The following is a 17,072-nucleotide window of genomic DNA, read 5'->3' on the forward strand; positions in this document are numbered from 1 at the left end:
ATCATAAATAGATTACAGGAAGGTCCTGCACTGTAAACCCTAATGTTGTCTTTACTTAAACAATTAAGTAAAGTTGACTGAACACAACTTAAAATTTAGCATTTTGGTCCTATTACTTAAAAAATATGAGTTAATTTAACTTAATTTAACTCTGCCATAAAAACTGTACCATACAATGTATAAACTAAAGATTTCAAGTTTAGTGAGCTCAAAATCATAATTAATCCTTTGAAAAAAATAAGTAATGTTCACAAACTTGACTGTAAAATTCTAATATGTGCAACTTTTAAGTTTCAAGGTTTTTAAATCAGAAAAAAATGGCTTTGGGTATAATTATTCATCATAGTGTGAATAAAAGGCCACTTATTTATTGTTTAAAATTTATTTAAACATTTTTTTCACAGTATATTATTACATACAGACACTCTCACACACACACACACACACACACACACACACACATATATATATATATATATATAGTACTAAGTTTGGTGAACTGAACAATTTAATTATAGTCTACAAAACCGGCAAGTTAAATAAACTTAAATATGCAAGTTTTGGGAAACTCCATTACTCAATTAAATTGAGGCAATGAGTTTACTCAATTAATTTGGTTCAGTCTACTTTTTAGGGTTTTCAGTGTGTAATTAACACATCTGTATTTACTTCAATGGCTGCCCAAGAACAGTGGCAACTTTGATCCTAAAATGCTGTAGCTGTATTTGAGTTCTGGAAGCTTTTAGTTATTTTGACATGAAGAAGAAGGGTTTCTGTAAGCCTGACATCAGTAGCAAGGTTTCCTTCCTAATGTAAAGGAAATCCTCTTCAAATTTTGCAAAAATAAAAAATAAAAAAGGTGAATTAGCATTTCCATCAAGTTGATAAAGTGGCTGACTGTAGTATTGGTAACCTAGTATCCAGCCGTAAACAAGCATAATTGAGACTCGCAGATATACAATGCTGTTAACTCAGGGCTAAACCCAGAGTTTTTGATTATCTCTTGGCCGCATGCTCCTGAAAGTGTGACACGTGCGGCAAACGTAAACTTAAGCTGGTTAGCTTGTTTTAGCTGGTCGACCAGCCTTGGTTTCAGAGGGGATTTCCAATAAAATGCACAGCAGTAGATTGTAAATATGTCCAACACAGCTCATAAAGTATTGCAGATTAGGTCCTATTGGAGTCTAGTTGCACAAAACGAATTAAACAAACTTGAGTGTACAAACTTTCAGTGTACACTACCTGACAAAAGTCTTGTCGTCGATCCCAGTTGTAAGAGCAACAAATAATAACTTAACGTCTAGTTGATCCTTTGGAAAAAGTGGCAGATGGTAGACTATTCCTATGAATCATCTGTTGAGCTGCATCTCAATCATCACAAATACTGCAGAAGACCTAATGGAACCCGCATGGACCCAAGATTCTCACAGAAATCAGTCAAGTTTGGTGAAGGAAAAATCATGATTTGCGATTACATTTAGTATGGGGGCGTGCAAGATATCTGCAGAGTGGATGGCTCAAGTGCCTGAGGTATCAAGACCATTACATTACAGGTGCTGCCCACTACATTACAATCCAGAGGAGAGGGCAATTTTTTCAGCAGGATAGCGCTCCTTCTCATACTTCAGCTCCACATCAAAGTTCCTGAAAGCAAAGAGGGTCATGGTGCTTCAGGATTGGCCAGCCCAGTCAACAGACATGAACATTATTGAGCATGTCTGGGGTAAGATGAAGGAGGAGGCATTAAAGATGAATCCAAAGAATCTTGATGAACTCTGAGAGTCCTGCAAGAACGCTTTCTTTGCCGTTCCAGATGACTTTATTAATAAGTGATTTGAGTCATTGCAAAGATGTATGGATGCAGTCCTCCAAGCTCATGGGAGTCAGACACAATATTAATTTTTTTTCCACTGCACCATGACTTTATATTCTATATTGTACATTATTTTTGTATATAAGTGACAAGAGTTTTGTCTAAGCAAATCAGGCATTGCTGTTCTAATTAGATAATGAAAAATTAGGGCATGATCATATTATATTTTGGTAAAATAAGTGTAATCTAGCGGTCTTTGCCTTTTATATAAGACACTTCTGATATCAAATGATTAACCAGAATTTAAGTTATTATTTGTTGTTTATAAAATTGGATTGCTGACAAGACTTGTCAGGTAGTGCAAGTTTCAGGTTGACAAAACAAAACAAATCCAATCTGGTTAAGATCAGGAAAACAAGACTGTTAACTCAGGGTTTAACCCAAAGTTTTTGATTAACTCTAGACCTTATGCACCTAAAAGTGTGTGACGTGTGAAGAAAACAGCCAAGCATTGGCTAAAATATTCAGTGCTTAAATGGATTGATATTTATATTATAATTTGTCAATAAAAATTTGTAACGGGGTACAGTTTATGCAGAGACTTTTAATTTCAGCCAGCCAGCCTCAGTGCAGTGCAGTGTCTTTCCATTGTAAAATTGCCACATTTAAGGTCTGATTTCTTCACTGCCTGATAGATATACAATATGTAGTGGGTCTCAGACCGGACAAGAAGCACTCACCATTTTCCCCTGCCATATCTTTAAAATATGACAGTTTATTTTACCTCAGTATTTTCAATGATGCTAGCGCTTACAATCTTTCATCTTGATTAACGTTTGAACAACTTTGAATACTTAGGTCTATGTAACTGAATGTATTGTAAATACATTACAACATTGATGCTGTAAAAATAACCTTATGAAATTAAAATAGTCACATTAAGCCTTCACTGGAAGTTTATCATTGGCTGAAAAGCACTAATTGTGCATATAGCCCATTCATATAATATAAATAAAACATTAGCAACAAGATTCCAAGATCCATTTTGGGTTTGCAGTCTCTAACCCAGAAGAAAACCTGCTATAGATCAGATTAGCCATGTAATGTGCAATGTCAACAAAACCTGATCAAAACCAACCCACTTATTTGAGCCCAAAATTTATAATGTTTGCTCAAACTAAACCTGAACTTGCCTGGGTAAAATTCCTAATCAACTTTAACACAAAATGAGAAAACAAGTGTTATTAGTCGGATTTTAATAATGGTGGCAAAAAAAATAAATAGGGTAATCTGACTACTGCAGATTTTAGGCCATGTTGCATTATTCATTTAATTGCTCTCTCTCCATAAATTAACTAACTGTGAATTAACTGAAATAATGCAGCATAGTGATACAGTGCAACTACATTGTGGTCAAAACCTGCCCGGAACTATTTTAGTTATGCATGCACCTTAGAATGTTCATCAGCCAATCAAAATCAAGTATTCAGCCCTGTAGCATTATGTGCTTTGACATAGGGCAAACCAGGTTTAGTTGCCAGACATACAGTATAAGTAATTTCAGCATATATACATACTTTAAGTATTAACTAAGGCTATCAAGCGTTTATATAATTATTGCCCTAAAAAAATAAAAACAGTTCAGTAAACAGATGTTGAGCAATAGCAAAGCATGTTGTTATAAAGTAACCTGCATTTAAACAGCAAATTGTTGACATTTTTTTAGCAACAATTAGAAACAATTAGACAAACAAACTTAATCATAGTCAGGTTACACACTGGTTTGGCTAACAAAATTCACAGTTAATAAATCTGCAATTTTATGTCATTTTAAAGGCAAGTGACAATATGCCCATCATAAATGTAAAAATTGTCTGACCTGCCATAATAAGACAAATAATATTATATATTTAAATTAAATTCACATATTCATGGGCTTTAAAATAAATGTAAAATTAATTAAAATCAAAATAGGTTTTAAACTAAGCAGAATTTTGTATAATTGAAACAAAATAAACTGAAATTAATATAACTTTAAAACAATACAAATATGTATAATCAAACAAATAAACAACAAATATAATACTATAATATATATATATATATATATATATATATATATATATATATATATATATATAAACAAAATACCCAAATTATTCCATAATTGAGACTAAATTAGCACAGATCCTAACAAAACACGCTAAACAAAAAAGCTAAAGTTAGTTAAATTAAAAAGTCTAACATGTTTCTTTAAAAGATCTCACATTTGTAAACAGGTATATCTAGAAGTTTTTTCCAGAATGCCTCTCATAACTATGAGGATTATTCACAGTGTGTTTATCTGCGGTATTAGTGATGTGAGATGTTGGCATGTTTGAATGACACACCTTTACCTGAGACCTGGAAAACATCCATCTGTGTTTAATGACAGACGTGATTCTTCCAGCAGAGCGATACTGCTGCTAAATCTCCAAAGGTTCTGCAACCCAGAGTTATCATTAGTAATACAATCAAACAACAATAACAAAATAAAATTAAAGCTGCAAGCAGCGATGATAGGGACCTCGCACCCGGGCTCACCGCCGCCCGGTGACCTTATGATGACAGAGAACAGCCAACAATAATAATTTAAGCCAATATATTTTAAAAAAATCTAAGAAAATCACAGATTTATGCCAAACTTCCTCCTGTCAGCAGGTGGCGCTATGACTGTAACTCAAGATTGGCATGTAGATGTCTTCAGGAGAGGAATCTTATCAACAATGTGAATTTTCAGCCAGATCGGACATTGTTTGGCTGAGTTATAAGTAATTTCCTTTTGCCAGCAGGTGGCGCTATGACTGACTCAATATTGGCATGTAGATGTCTTTAGGAGAGGCATCTCATCTAACCTGTGAAATTTCAGGTTGATCGGACATTGTTAGGCTGAGTTATAAGCCAAACCACCTTCAGTCAGCAGGTGGCGCTATGACTGTCTCAATATTGTTATGTTGATGTGTTCAGGAAAGAACTTTTATCCAGCATGTGAAGATTCAGGCTGATCAGACATTTTGTGGTTAAGTTATAAGCCAAAATTCCTTCTGTCACTAGGTGGCGCTATGACTGTGTCAATATTGGCATGTTAATATCATCAGAAGAGGATTTTAATCAACCATGTGAAGTTTCAGGCAGATCAGATATTGTAGGGCTGAGTTATAAGCCAAAATACCTTCTGCCAGTAGGTGGCGCTATGACTGACTCAATATTGGCATGTATATGTGTTCAGGAGAGGACTTTTATTAATCATGTGAAGTTTCAGGCAGATCGGACATTGTGTGGTTGAGATATAAGGACTTCCTTTTCCATGGCGAAGCGTTGAGGTTTGTCATGCCACCACAGACACGCCCCTCTGCAAAAACTCTAGATCTTCACAATATATCATCGCTAGAGCTTTCAGATGACACTACCCAATTTTGGTCCTGATACAATAAAATTCGTGAGAGGAGTTCGTTACAGTGTAAAACATGACATTTTCTGTGGCCAGCAGGTGGCGCTATAACTGTATCTGGATATCGGCGTGTAAACGTGTTCTGGTCTGGACTCTTATTAAACATGTGAATTTTGAGGCAGATCTGATAGTGCATGCCTGAGTTATAATGAGTTCCTGTTTTGTGGCGAATCGTCAAAGTTTGCGAGGCCGCCACAGACACGCCCATCGACAAAACCTCTAAAGCTTCGCAATTTAACATCGCCAAGGCCTTTAGATGACAAAACCCAATTTTGGTGTCGATCGGATAAAATCCCTAGGAGGAGTTCGTTAAGATACAAAGCCTGGAAATGGCAAAAATGCCACTTATTTGCCGCAGGAAGAGAAAAATATCCGACTTCCTGTTGGGTTTGAGATATGGCTCCAAGAGACTTTTTCGTATGTTTTGGCGTGTTTGAGGTGTGTGCCAATTTTTGAGCATGTGTGTGATTCGTAGATCAGGGGCTCGTCCGTTTAATTTTCATAGGTGGCGCTGTCGAGTCATTTTGCCACGCCCACTTCAATATTGTCATGGGGATGTGTTCAGGAGAAGAATTTAATCAACCATGTGTAGTTTCAGGCAGATCGGACATTGTGTGGTTGAGTTATAAGGACTTTCTGTTCCTTGGCGAAGCGTTGAGGTTTGTCATACCGCCACAGACACGCCCCTCTGCAAAAACTCTAGATCTTCACAATATAACATCGCTAGAGCTTTCAGATAACACTACCCAATTTTAGTGCTGATACGATAAAATTTGTGGGAGGAGTTTGTTACAGTGTAAAACATGTCATTTCCTGTGCCCAGCAGGTGGCGCTATACCTGTATCTATATGTTGGCATGTAAACGTGTTCTGGTCTGGACTCTTATCAAACGTGTGAATTTTGAGGCAGATCGGATAATGCATGCCTGAGTTATAACGACTTCCTGTTTTGTGGCGAATCGTCAAAGTTTGCGAGGCCGCCACGGACACGCCCATCGACGAAAACTCAAAAGCTTCGCAATTTAACATCGCCAAGGCCTTTAGATGACAAAACCCAATTTTGGTGTCGATCGGATAAAATCCCTAGGAGGAGTTCGTTAAAATACAACGCCTGGAAATGGCAAAAACGCCACTTTTTCGCCGCAGGAAGTCAAAAATATCCAACTTCCTGTTGGATTTGAGATATGGCTCCAAGAGACTTTTTCGTATGTTTTGGCATGTTTGAGGTGTGTGCCAATTTTCGTGCATGTGCGTGATTCGTATATCGGGGGCTCGTCCGTTTAAATTTTCTAGGTGGCGCTGTCGAGTCATTTTGCCACACCCCTTTCCGAGACCCATAATAAACGTAAATTTTCGCCACTTCTGAGGCGTGTGCAAAGTTTCGTGAGTTTTCGGGCATGTTTAGCCCCTCAAAACCGCGATTCATTCCGCGGAAGAAGAAGAAGAAGAAGAAGAAGAAGAATTAAAGCTGCAAGCAGCGATGATAGGGACCTCGCACCCGGGCTCACCGCCGCCCGGTGACCTTACGATGACAGAGAACAGCGAACAATATTAATTTAAGCCAATAAATTAAAAAAATCTAAGAAAATCACAGAATTATGCCAAACCTCCTCCTCTCAGCAGGTGGCGCTATGACTGTGACTCAAGATTGGCATGTAGATGTCACCAGGAGAGGAATCTTATCAACCATGTGAAGTTTTAGGCAGATCGAACATTGTTTAGCTGAGTTATAAGCCAAACTGCCTTTTGTCAGCAGGTGGCGCTACGACAGACTCAATGTTGTTATGTAGATGTGTTCAGGAGAGGACTTTTATCAACCATGTGAACTTTCAGGCAGATCGGACTTTGTGTGGTTGAGTTATAATGCAAACTACCATCTGCCAGCAGGTGGCGCTATAACTGTGACTTAAGATTGGCATGTAGATGCCTTCAGTAATGGAATTTAATCAACCATGTGAAGTTTCAGGCAGATCGGATGTTGTTTGGCTGAGTTATAAGCCTATCTACCTTCTGCCAGCAGGTGGCGTTATGACTGACTCATTACTGTTTTGGCGATGTGTTCAGAAGAGGACTTTTATGAGCCATGTGAAGTTTCAGGCTGATCTGACTTTGTGTGGTTGAGATATAAGGACTTCCTGTTCCACGGCGAAGCGTTGAGGTTTGTCATGCCGCCACGGACACGCCCCTCTGCAAAAACTCTAGATCTTGACAATATGTCATCACTTAAGCTTTCAGATAACAACCCACCAAACTTGGTGCTGATACAAAAAAAAAATAGTGGGAGGAGTTTATTACTCTGTAAATCATGACATTTCCTGTGGCCAGCAGGTGGCGCTATAACTGTATCTGGATATTGGCATGTAAACGTGTTCTGGTCTGGACTCTTATTAATCGTGTGAATTTTGAGGCAGATCGGATAATGCATGCCTAAGTTATAATGACTTCCGGTTTTGTGGCGAATCGTCAAAGTTTGCGGGGCCGCCACGGACACGCCCATCGACAAAAACTATAAAGCTCCGCAATTTAACATCGCCAAGGCCTTTAGATGACAAAACCCAATTTTGGTGTCGATAGCATAAAATCCCTAGGAGGAGTTTGTTAAGATACAACGCCTGGAAATGGCAAAAATGCCACTTATTTGCAGCAGGAAGTTAAAAATATCCGACTTCCTGTTGGGTTTGAGATATGGCTCCAAGAGACTTTTTTGTATGTTTTGGCGTGTTTGAGGTGTGTGCCAATTTTCGCGCATGTGCGTGATTCGTAGATCAGGGGCTCGTCCGTTTAATTTTTCTAGGTGGCGCTGTCGAGTGATTTTGCCACGCCCACTTCAATATTGTTATGTGGATGTGTTCAAGAGATGACGTATATCAACTATATGAAGTTTCAGGCAGATCGGACATTGTGTGGTTGAGGTATAAGGATTTTTTGTTCCATGGCGAAGCGTTGAGGTTTGTCATGCCGCCACGGACACGCCCCTCTGCAAAAACTCTAGATCTTCACAATATATCATCGCTAAAGCTTTCAGATGACACCACTCAAATTTGGTGCTGATACGATAAAATTTGTGAGAGGAGTTCGTTACAGTGTAAAACATGTCATTTCCTGTGGCCAGCAGGTGGCGCTATAACTGTAACTGGATATCGGCATGTAAACTTGTTCAGGTCAGGACTCTTATCAAGCGTATGAATTTTGAGGCAGATCGGATAATGCATGCCTGAGTTATAGTGACTTCCTGTTTTTTGGCGAGTCATCAAAGTTTGCGAGGCCGCCACGGACACGCCCATCGACGAAAACTCTAAAGCTTCGCAATTTAACATCGCCAAGGCCTTTAGATGACAAAACCCAATTCTGGTGTCGATCGGATAAAATCCCTAGGAGGAGTTCGTTACAATACAACGCCTGGAAATGGCAAAAACGCCACTTTTTCGCCACAGGAAGTTAAAAATATCCGACTTCCTGTTGGGTTTGAGATATGGCTCCTTGAGACTTTTTTGTATGTTTTGGTGTGTTTGAGGTGTGTGCCAATTTTCGTGCATGTGAGTGATTCGTGGATTGGGGGCTCGTCGATTTAATTTTTCTAGGTGGCGCTGTCGAGTCATTTTGCCACGCCTACTTCCGAAGCCCATAACAAACGTAAATTTTTGCCACTTCTGAGGCGTGTGCAAAGTTGCGTGAGTTTTCGGGCATGTTTAGCCCCTCAAAACTGCGATTCATTCCGCGGAAGAAGTCGGAAGAATAATAATAATTAAAGCTGCAAGCAGCGATGATAGGGACCTCGCACCCGGGCTCACCGCCGCCCGGTGACATTACGATGACAGAGAACAGCGAACAATAATAATTTAAGCCAATATATAAAAAAAAATCTAAGAAAATCACAGATTTATGCCAAACTTCCTTCTGTCAGCAGATGGCGCTATAACTGTGACCTAAGATTGGCATGTAGAAGTCTTCCGGAGAGGAATCTTATCAACCATGTGAAGTTTCAGGCACATGGGACATTGTGTGGCTGAGTTATAAGCCAAACTACCTTCTGCCAGCAGGTGGCGTTATGACTGACTTAATATTGTTATGTGGATGTGTTCAGGAGTGGACTTTTATCAACCATCTGAAGTTTCAGGCAGATCAGAGATTGTGTGGAGATTGTGTTTTAAGACAAACTACATTCTGCCAGCAGGTGGCGTTATGACTGACTCAGTATTATTATGAAGATGTGTTTAGAAGAGGACTTTCATCAACCATGTGCATTTTAGGCAGATCTGACATTGTGTGGCCGAGTTACAAGCCAAACTACCTTCTGCCAGCAGGTGGCGCTATGACTCTGACTCAATATTGTTATGTGGATGTGTTCAGGAGAGGACTTTTATCAATCATGTGAAGTTTTAGGCAGATCAGACATTGTGTGGTTGAGTTATAAGAAATTCCTGTTCCATGGCGAAGCGTTGAGGTTTGTCATGCCACCACAGACACGCCCCTTTGCAAAAACTCTAGATCTTTACAATATATCATCGCTAGAGCTTTCAGATGACACCACTCTATTTTAGTGCTGATACAGGAAAGTTTGTGGGAGGAGTTTGTTACAGTGTCAAACATGTCATTTCCTGTGGCCAGTAGGTGGCGCTATAACTGTAACTGGATATCGGCACGTAAACCTGTTCAGGTCAGAACTGTTATTAAATGTGTGAATTTTGAGGCAGATCGAATATTGCATGCCAGAGTTATAAAGACTTCCTTTTTTGTGGCGAATCATCAAAGTTTGCGAGGCCGCCACGGACACGCCCATCGATGAAAACTCTAAAGCTTCGCAATTTAACATCACCAAGGCTTTAAGATGACAAAACCCAATTTGGGTGTTTATCAGATAAAATCCCTAGGAGGAGTTCGTTAAAATACAACGCCTGAAAATGGCAAAAGCGCCACTTTTTCGCCACAGGAAGTTAAAAATAACCGACTTCCTGTTGGGTTTGAGATATGGCTCCAAGAGACTTTTTCGTATGTTTTGCCATGTTTGAGGTGTGTGCCAATTTTTGTGCATGTGCGTGATTCGTAGATCGGGGGCTCGTCCGTTTAATTTTTCTAGGTGGCGCTGTCGAGTCAATTTGCCACGCCCACTTCAATATTGTTATGTGGATGTGTTCAAGAGATGACGTTTATCAACCATGTAAAGTTTCAGGCAGATCGGACATTGTGTGGTTGTGTTATAAGGACTTCCTGTTCCATGGCGAAGCGTTGAGGTTTGTCATGCCGCCACGGACACACCCCTCTGCGAAAACTCTAGATCTTCACAATATATCATCGCTAGAGCTTTCAGATGACACCACTCAATTTTGGTGCTGATACGATAAAATTTGTGGGAGGAGTTTATAACTCCGTAAATCATGTCATTTCCTGTGGCCAGCAGGTGGCGCTGTAACTGTATCTGGATATCGGCATGTAAACGTGTTCAGGTCAGGACTCTTATCAAGCGTGTGAATTTTGAGGCAGATCGGATAATGCATGCCTGAGTTATAACGACTTCCTCTTTTGTGGCGAATCGTCAAAGTTTGCGAGGCCGCCACGGACACGCCCATCGATGAAAACTCTAAAGCTTCGCAATTTAACATCGCCAAGGCCTTTAGATGACAAAACCCAATTTTGGTGTCGATCGGATAAAATCCCTAGGAGGAGTTCGTTAAAATACAACGCCTGGAAATGGCAAAAACGGCACTTTTTCACCGCAGGAAGCTAAAAATATCCGACTTCCTGTTGGGTTTGAGATATGGCTCCAAGAGACTTTTTCGTATGTTTTGGCATGTTTGAGGTGTGTGCCAATTTTCGTGCATGTGCGTGATTCGTGGATCAGGGGCTCGTCCGTTTAATTTTTCTAGGTGGCGCTGTCGAGTCATTTTGCCACGCCCACTTCCGAAGCCCAAAACAAACGTAAATTTTCGCCACTTCTGAGGCGTGTGCAAAGTTGCGTGAGTTTTCGGGCATGTTTAGCCCCTCAAAACCGCGATTCATTCCGCGGAAGAAGAAGAAGAAGAAGAATAATTAAAGCTGCAAGCAGCGATGATAGGGACCTCGCACCCGGGCTCACCGCCGCCCGGTGTTCTCAGGATGACAGAGAACAGCGAACAATATTAATTTAAGCCAATATATATTTAAAAAACCTGAGAAAATCACAGATTTATGCCAAACTTCCTCCTGTCAGCAGGTTGCGCTTGGACTGTGTGTCAATATTGGCATGTAGATGTCTTTAGGAGATAAATTTTATCAACCATGTAATTTTTCAGGCAGATCGAACATTGCTTGCCTAAGTTATAAGTAACTTCCTATTGTCAGCAGGTGGCGCTATGACTGTGACTTGATATTGGCTTGTAGATGTCTTCAGGAGAGGATTTTATTCAACCATGTGAATTTTCAGGCAGGTCAAACATTGTGTGGCTGAGTTATCAGCCAAACTTCTGGTTGCCAGCAGGTGGCGCTATGACTGACTCAATATTGTTATGTGGATGTGTTCAGAAGAGGACTTTTATCAACCATGTGAAGTTTCAGGCAGATCGGACATTGTGTGGTTGAGTTATAAGGACTTCCTGGTCAATGGCGAAGCGTTGAGGTTTGTCATGCCACCACTGACACACCCCTCTGCGAAAACTCTAAAGCTTCGCAATTTAACATCGCCAAGGCCTTTAGATGACAAAACCAAATTTTGGTGTTGATCGGATAAAATCCCTAGGAGGAGTTCGTTAAAATACAACGTCTGGAAATGGCAAAAACGCCACTTTTTTTCAGCAGGAAGTTAAAAATATCCGACTTCCTGTTGAGTTTGAGATATGGCACCAAGAGACTTTTTCGTATGTTTTGGCATGTTTGAGGTGTGTGCCAATTTTCGTGCATGTGCGTGATTCGTATATCAGGGGCTCATCCAATTAATTTTTTTAGGTGGCGCTGTCGAGTTGATTTGCCACGCCCACTTCAATATTGTTATGTGGATGTGTTCAGGAGAAGACTTTTACCAACCATGTGAAGTTTCAGGCTGATCAGACATTGTGGGGTTGAGTTATGAAGCCTTCCAGGTCAATGGCGAAGCATTGAGGTTTGTCATGCCGCCATGGACACGCCCCTCTCCGAAAACTCTAGATCTTCACAATATATCATCACTAGAGCTTTTAGATAACACTACCCAATTTTGGTGCTGATACGATAAAATTTGTGGGAGGAGTTTGTTACTTTGTAAAACATGTCATTTCCTGTGGCCAGCAGGTGGCGCTGTAACTGTATCTGGATATTGGCATGTAAACGTGTTCAGGTCAGGACTGTTATTAAACGTGTGAATTTTGAGGCAGATCGGATAATGCATGTCTGAGTTATAACGACTTCCTGTTTTGTGGCGAATCGTCAAACTTTGCGAGGCCGCCACCGACACGCCCATCGACGAAAACTCTAAAGCTTCGCAATTTAACATCGCCAAGGCTTTAAGATGACAAAACCCAATTTTGGTGTCGATCGGATAAAATCCCTAGGAGGAGTTCGTTAAAATACAACGCCTGGAAATGGAAAAAACGCCACTTTTTCGCCGCGGGAAGTAAAAAATATCCGACTTCCTGTTGGGTTTGAGATATGGCTCCAAGAGACTTTTTCGTATGTTTTGGTGTGTTTGAGGTGTGTGCCAATTTTCGTGCATGTGCGTGATTCGTAGATCGGGGGCTCGTCCGTTTAATTTTTCTAGGTGGCGCTGTCGAGTCATTTTGCCACGCCCACTTCCGAGACCCATAATAAACGTAAATTTTCGCCACTTCTGAGGCGTGTGCAAAGTTCCGTGAGTTTTCGGGCATGTTTAGCCCCTCAAAATCGCGATTCATTCCGGAAAAGAATAATAATAATAATAATAATAATAATAATAATAATAAACGGAGCAATTCCAATAGGGCCTTGCACCGTTCGGTGCTCGGTCCCTAATTAAAGCTGCAAGCAGCGATGATAGGGACCTCGCACCCGGGCTCACCGCCGCCCGGTGGCCTCAGGATGATGGAGAACAGCGAACAAAAATAATTTAAGCCGATATATATATATAAAAAACCTGAGAAAATCACAGATTTATGCCAAACTTCCTCCTGTCAGCAGATTGCGCTAAGACTGTGAGTCAAGATTGGCATGTAGATGCCTTCAATAAAGGAATCTTATCAACCGTGTAAATTTTCAGGCAGATCGAATATTGTTTAACTTAGTTATAAGCCAAACTTCTGGTTGCCAGCAGGTGGCACTATGACTGTCAATCAATATTGACATTTAAATGTCTTCAGAAGAGGAATTTATTCAACCATGTGTAGTTTCATGCAGATAAGACATTGTGTGGCTGAGTTATAAGCCAAAATTCCTTCTGTCAGCAGGTGGCGCTATGACTGTGACTCAATATTGGCATCTAGTTGTGTTCCGGAGAGGAATTTATTCAACCATGTGAAGTTTCAGGCAGATCGGACATTGTGTGGTTGAGTTATAAGGACTTCCTGGTCAATGGCGAAGCGTTGAGGTTTGTCATGCCACTACGGACACACCCCTCAGCGAAAACTCTAAATCTTCGCAATTTAACATCACCAAGGCCTTTAAATGACAAAACCCAATTTTGGTGTTGATCGGATAAAATCCCTAGGAGGAGTTCGTTAAAATACAACACCTGGAAATGGCAAAAATGCCTCTTTTTTTCAGCAGGAAGTTAAAAATATCCGACTTCCTGTTGAGTTTGAGATATGGCACCAAGAGACTTTTTCGTATGTTTCGGCATGTTTGAGGTGTTTGCCAATTTTCGTGCATGTGAGTGATTCGTACATCAGGGGCTCGTCCGATTAATTTTTGTAGGTGGCGCTGTCGAGTCTATTTGCCACGCCCACTTCAATATTGTTATGTAGATGTGTTCAGAAGAGGACTTTTATCAACCATGTGAAGTTTCAGGCAGATCGGACATTGTGTGGTTGAGTTATAAAGCCTTCCTGTTCCATGGCGAAGCGTTGAGGTTTGTCATGCCGCCACGGACACGCCCCTCTGCAAAAACTCTAGATCTTCACAATATATCATCGCTAGAGCTTTCAGATAACACTACCCAATTTTGGTGCTGATACGATAAAATTTGTGGGAGGAGTTTGTTACTTTGTAAAACATGTAATTTCCTGTGGCCAGTTGGTGGCGCTATAACTGTATCTGGATATTGGCATGTAAACGTGTTCAGGTCAGGACTCTTATCAAACGTGTGAATTTTGAGGCAGATCGGATAATGCATGTCTGAGTTATAATGACTTCCTGTTTTGTGGCGAATCGTCAAAGTTTGCGAGGCCGCCACGGACACGCCCATCGACGAAAACTCTAAAGCTTCGCAATTTAACATCGCCAAGGCCTTTAGATGACAAAACCCAATTCTGGTGTCGATCGGATAAAATCCCTAGGAGGAGTTCGTTAAAATACAACGCCTGGAAATGGCAAAAACGCCACTTTTTCACTACAGGAAGTCAAAAATATCCGACTTCCTGTTGGGTTTGAGATATGGCTCCAAGAGACTTTTTCGTCTGTTTTGGCATGTTTGAGGTGTGTGCCAATTTTCGTGCATGTGCGTGATTCGTGGATCGGGGGCTCGTCCATTTCATTTTTCTAGGTGGCGCTGTCGAGTCATTTTGCCACGCCCACTTCCGAAGCCCATAACAAACGTAAATTTTCGCCACTTCTGAGGTGTGTGCAAAGTTGCGTGAGTTTTCGGGCATGTTTAGCCCCTCTAAATCGCGATTCATTGGAGAGAAGAATAATAATAATAATAATAATAATAATAATTAAAGCTGCAAGCAGCGATGATAGGGACCTCGCACCCGGGCTCACCGCCGCCCGGTGTCCTCAGGATGATAGAGAACAGCGAACAATAATATTTTGAGCCGATATATATAAAGAAGCCGAGAAAATCACAGATTTATGCCAAACTTCCTCCTGTCAGCAGGTGGCGCTATGACTGTGACTCAAGATTGGTATGTAGATGTGTTCAGGAGAGAAATCTTATCAACCATGTGAATTTTCAGGCAGATCGGACGTTGTTTGGCTGAGTTATAAGCCAAACTACCTTCTGGCAGCAGGTGGCGCTATGACAGACTCAATATTTTTACGTAGATGTCTTAAGGAGAGGATTTTAATCAACCATGTGATGTTTCAGGCAGATCAGAGATTGTGTGGCCGACTTACAAGCTAAACCACTTTCTGCCAGCAGGTGGCGCTATGACAAACTCATTATTATTATGTGTTCAGGAGTAGACTTTTATCCACAATGTGAAGTTTCAGGCAGGTCAGACATTGTGTGGCTGAGTTATAAGCCAAAATTCCTTTTGTCAGCAGGTGGCGCTATGACTGTCAATCAATATTGGCATGTAGATGTCTTCAGGAGTGGATTTTTATTAACCATGTAAAGTTTCAAGCTGTTCAGACATTGTGTGGTTAAGTTATAAGCCAAACTACCTTCTGCCAGCAGGTGGCGCTATGACTGACTCAATATTGTTATGTGGATGTGTTAAGGAGAAGACTTTTATCAATCATGTGAAGTTTCAGGCAGATCAGACATTGTGTGGTTGAGTTATAAGAAATTCATGTTCCATGGCGAAGCGTTGAGGTTTGTCATGCCACCACAGACACGCCCCTCTGCAAAAACTCTAGATCTTCACAATATGTCATCGCTAGAGCTTTCAGATGACACCACTCTATTTTGGTGCTGATACGGGAAAGTTTGTGGGAGGAGTTTGTTACAGTGTCAAACATGTCATTTCCTGTGGCCAGCAGGTGGCGCTATAACTGTAACTGGATATCGGCACGTAAACCTGATCAGGTCAGGACTGTTATTAAATGTGTGAATTTTGAGGCAGATCGGATAATGCATGCCAGAGTTATAAAGACTTCCTGTTTTGTGGCGAATCATCAAAGTTTGCAAGGCCGCCACGGACACGCCCATCGATGAAAACTCTAAAGCTTCGCAATTTAACATCACCAAGGCTTTAAGATGACAAAACCCAATTTTGGTGTTTATCAGATAAAATCCCTAGGAGGAGTTCGTTAAAATACAACGCCTAAAAATGGCAAAAGCGCCACTTTTTCGCCACAGGAAGTTAAAATATCCGACTTCCTGTTGGGTTTGAGATATGGCTCCAAGTGACTTTTTCGTTTGTTTTGGCATGTTTGAGGTGTGTGCCAATTTTTGTGCATGTGCGTGATTCGTAGATCGGGGGCTCGTCCGTTTAATTTTTCTAGGTGGCGCTGTCGAGTCATTTTGCCACACCCACTTCAATATTGTTATGTGGATGTCTTCAAGAGATGACGTTTATCAACCATGTGAAGTTTCAGGCAGATCGGACATTGTGTGGTTGAGTTATAAGGACTTCCTGTTCCATGGCGAAGCGTTGAGGTTTGTCATACCGCCAAAGACACACCCCTCTGCGAAAACTCTAGATCTTCACAATATATCATCGCTAGAGCTTTCAGATAACACCACTCAATTTTGGTGTTGATACGATAAAATTTGTGGGAGGAGTTTATAACTCTGTAAATCATGTCATTTCCTGTGGCCAGCAGGTGGCGCTATAACTGTATCTGGATATTGGCATGTAAACGTGTTCAGGTCAGGACGCTTATCAAGCGTGTGAATTTTGAAGCAGATCAGTTAATGCATGCCTGAGTTATAGTGACTTCCTGTTTTGTGGCGAATCGTCAAAGTTTGCGAGGCCGCCACGGACACGCCCATTCACGAAAACTCTAAAGCTTCGCAATTTAACATCGC

The sequence above is a fragment of the Danio rerio genome, chromosome 21, assembly GCF_052040795.2.
Source record: "Danio rerio strain M-AB ecotype USA chromosome 21, GRCz13ab, whole genome shotgun sequence".
Taxonomy (NCBI): Eukaryota; Metazoa; Chordata; class Actinopteri; order Cypriniformes; family Danionidae; genus Danio; species Danio rerio.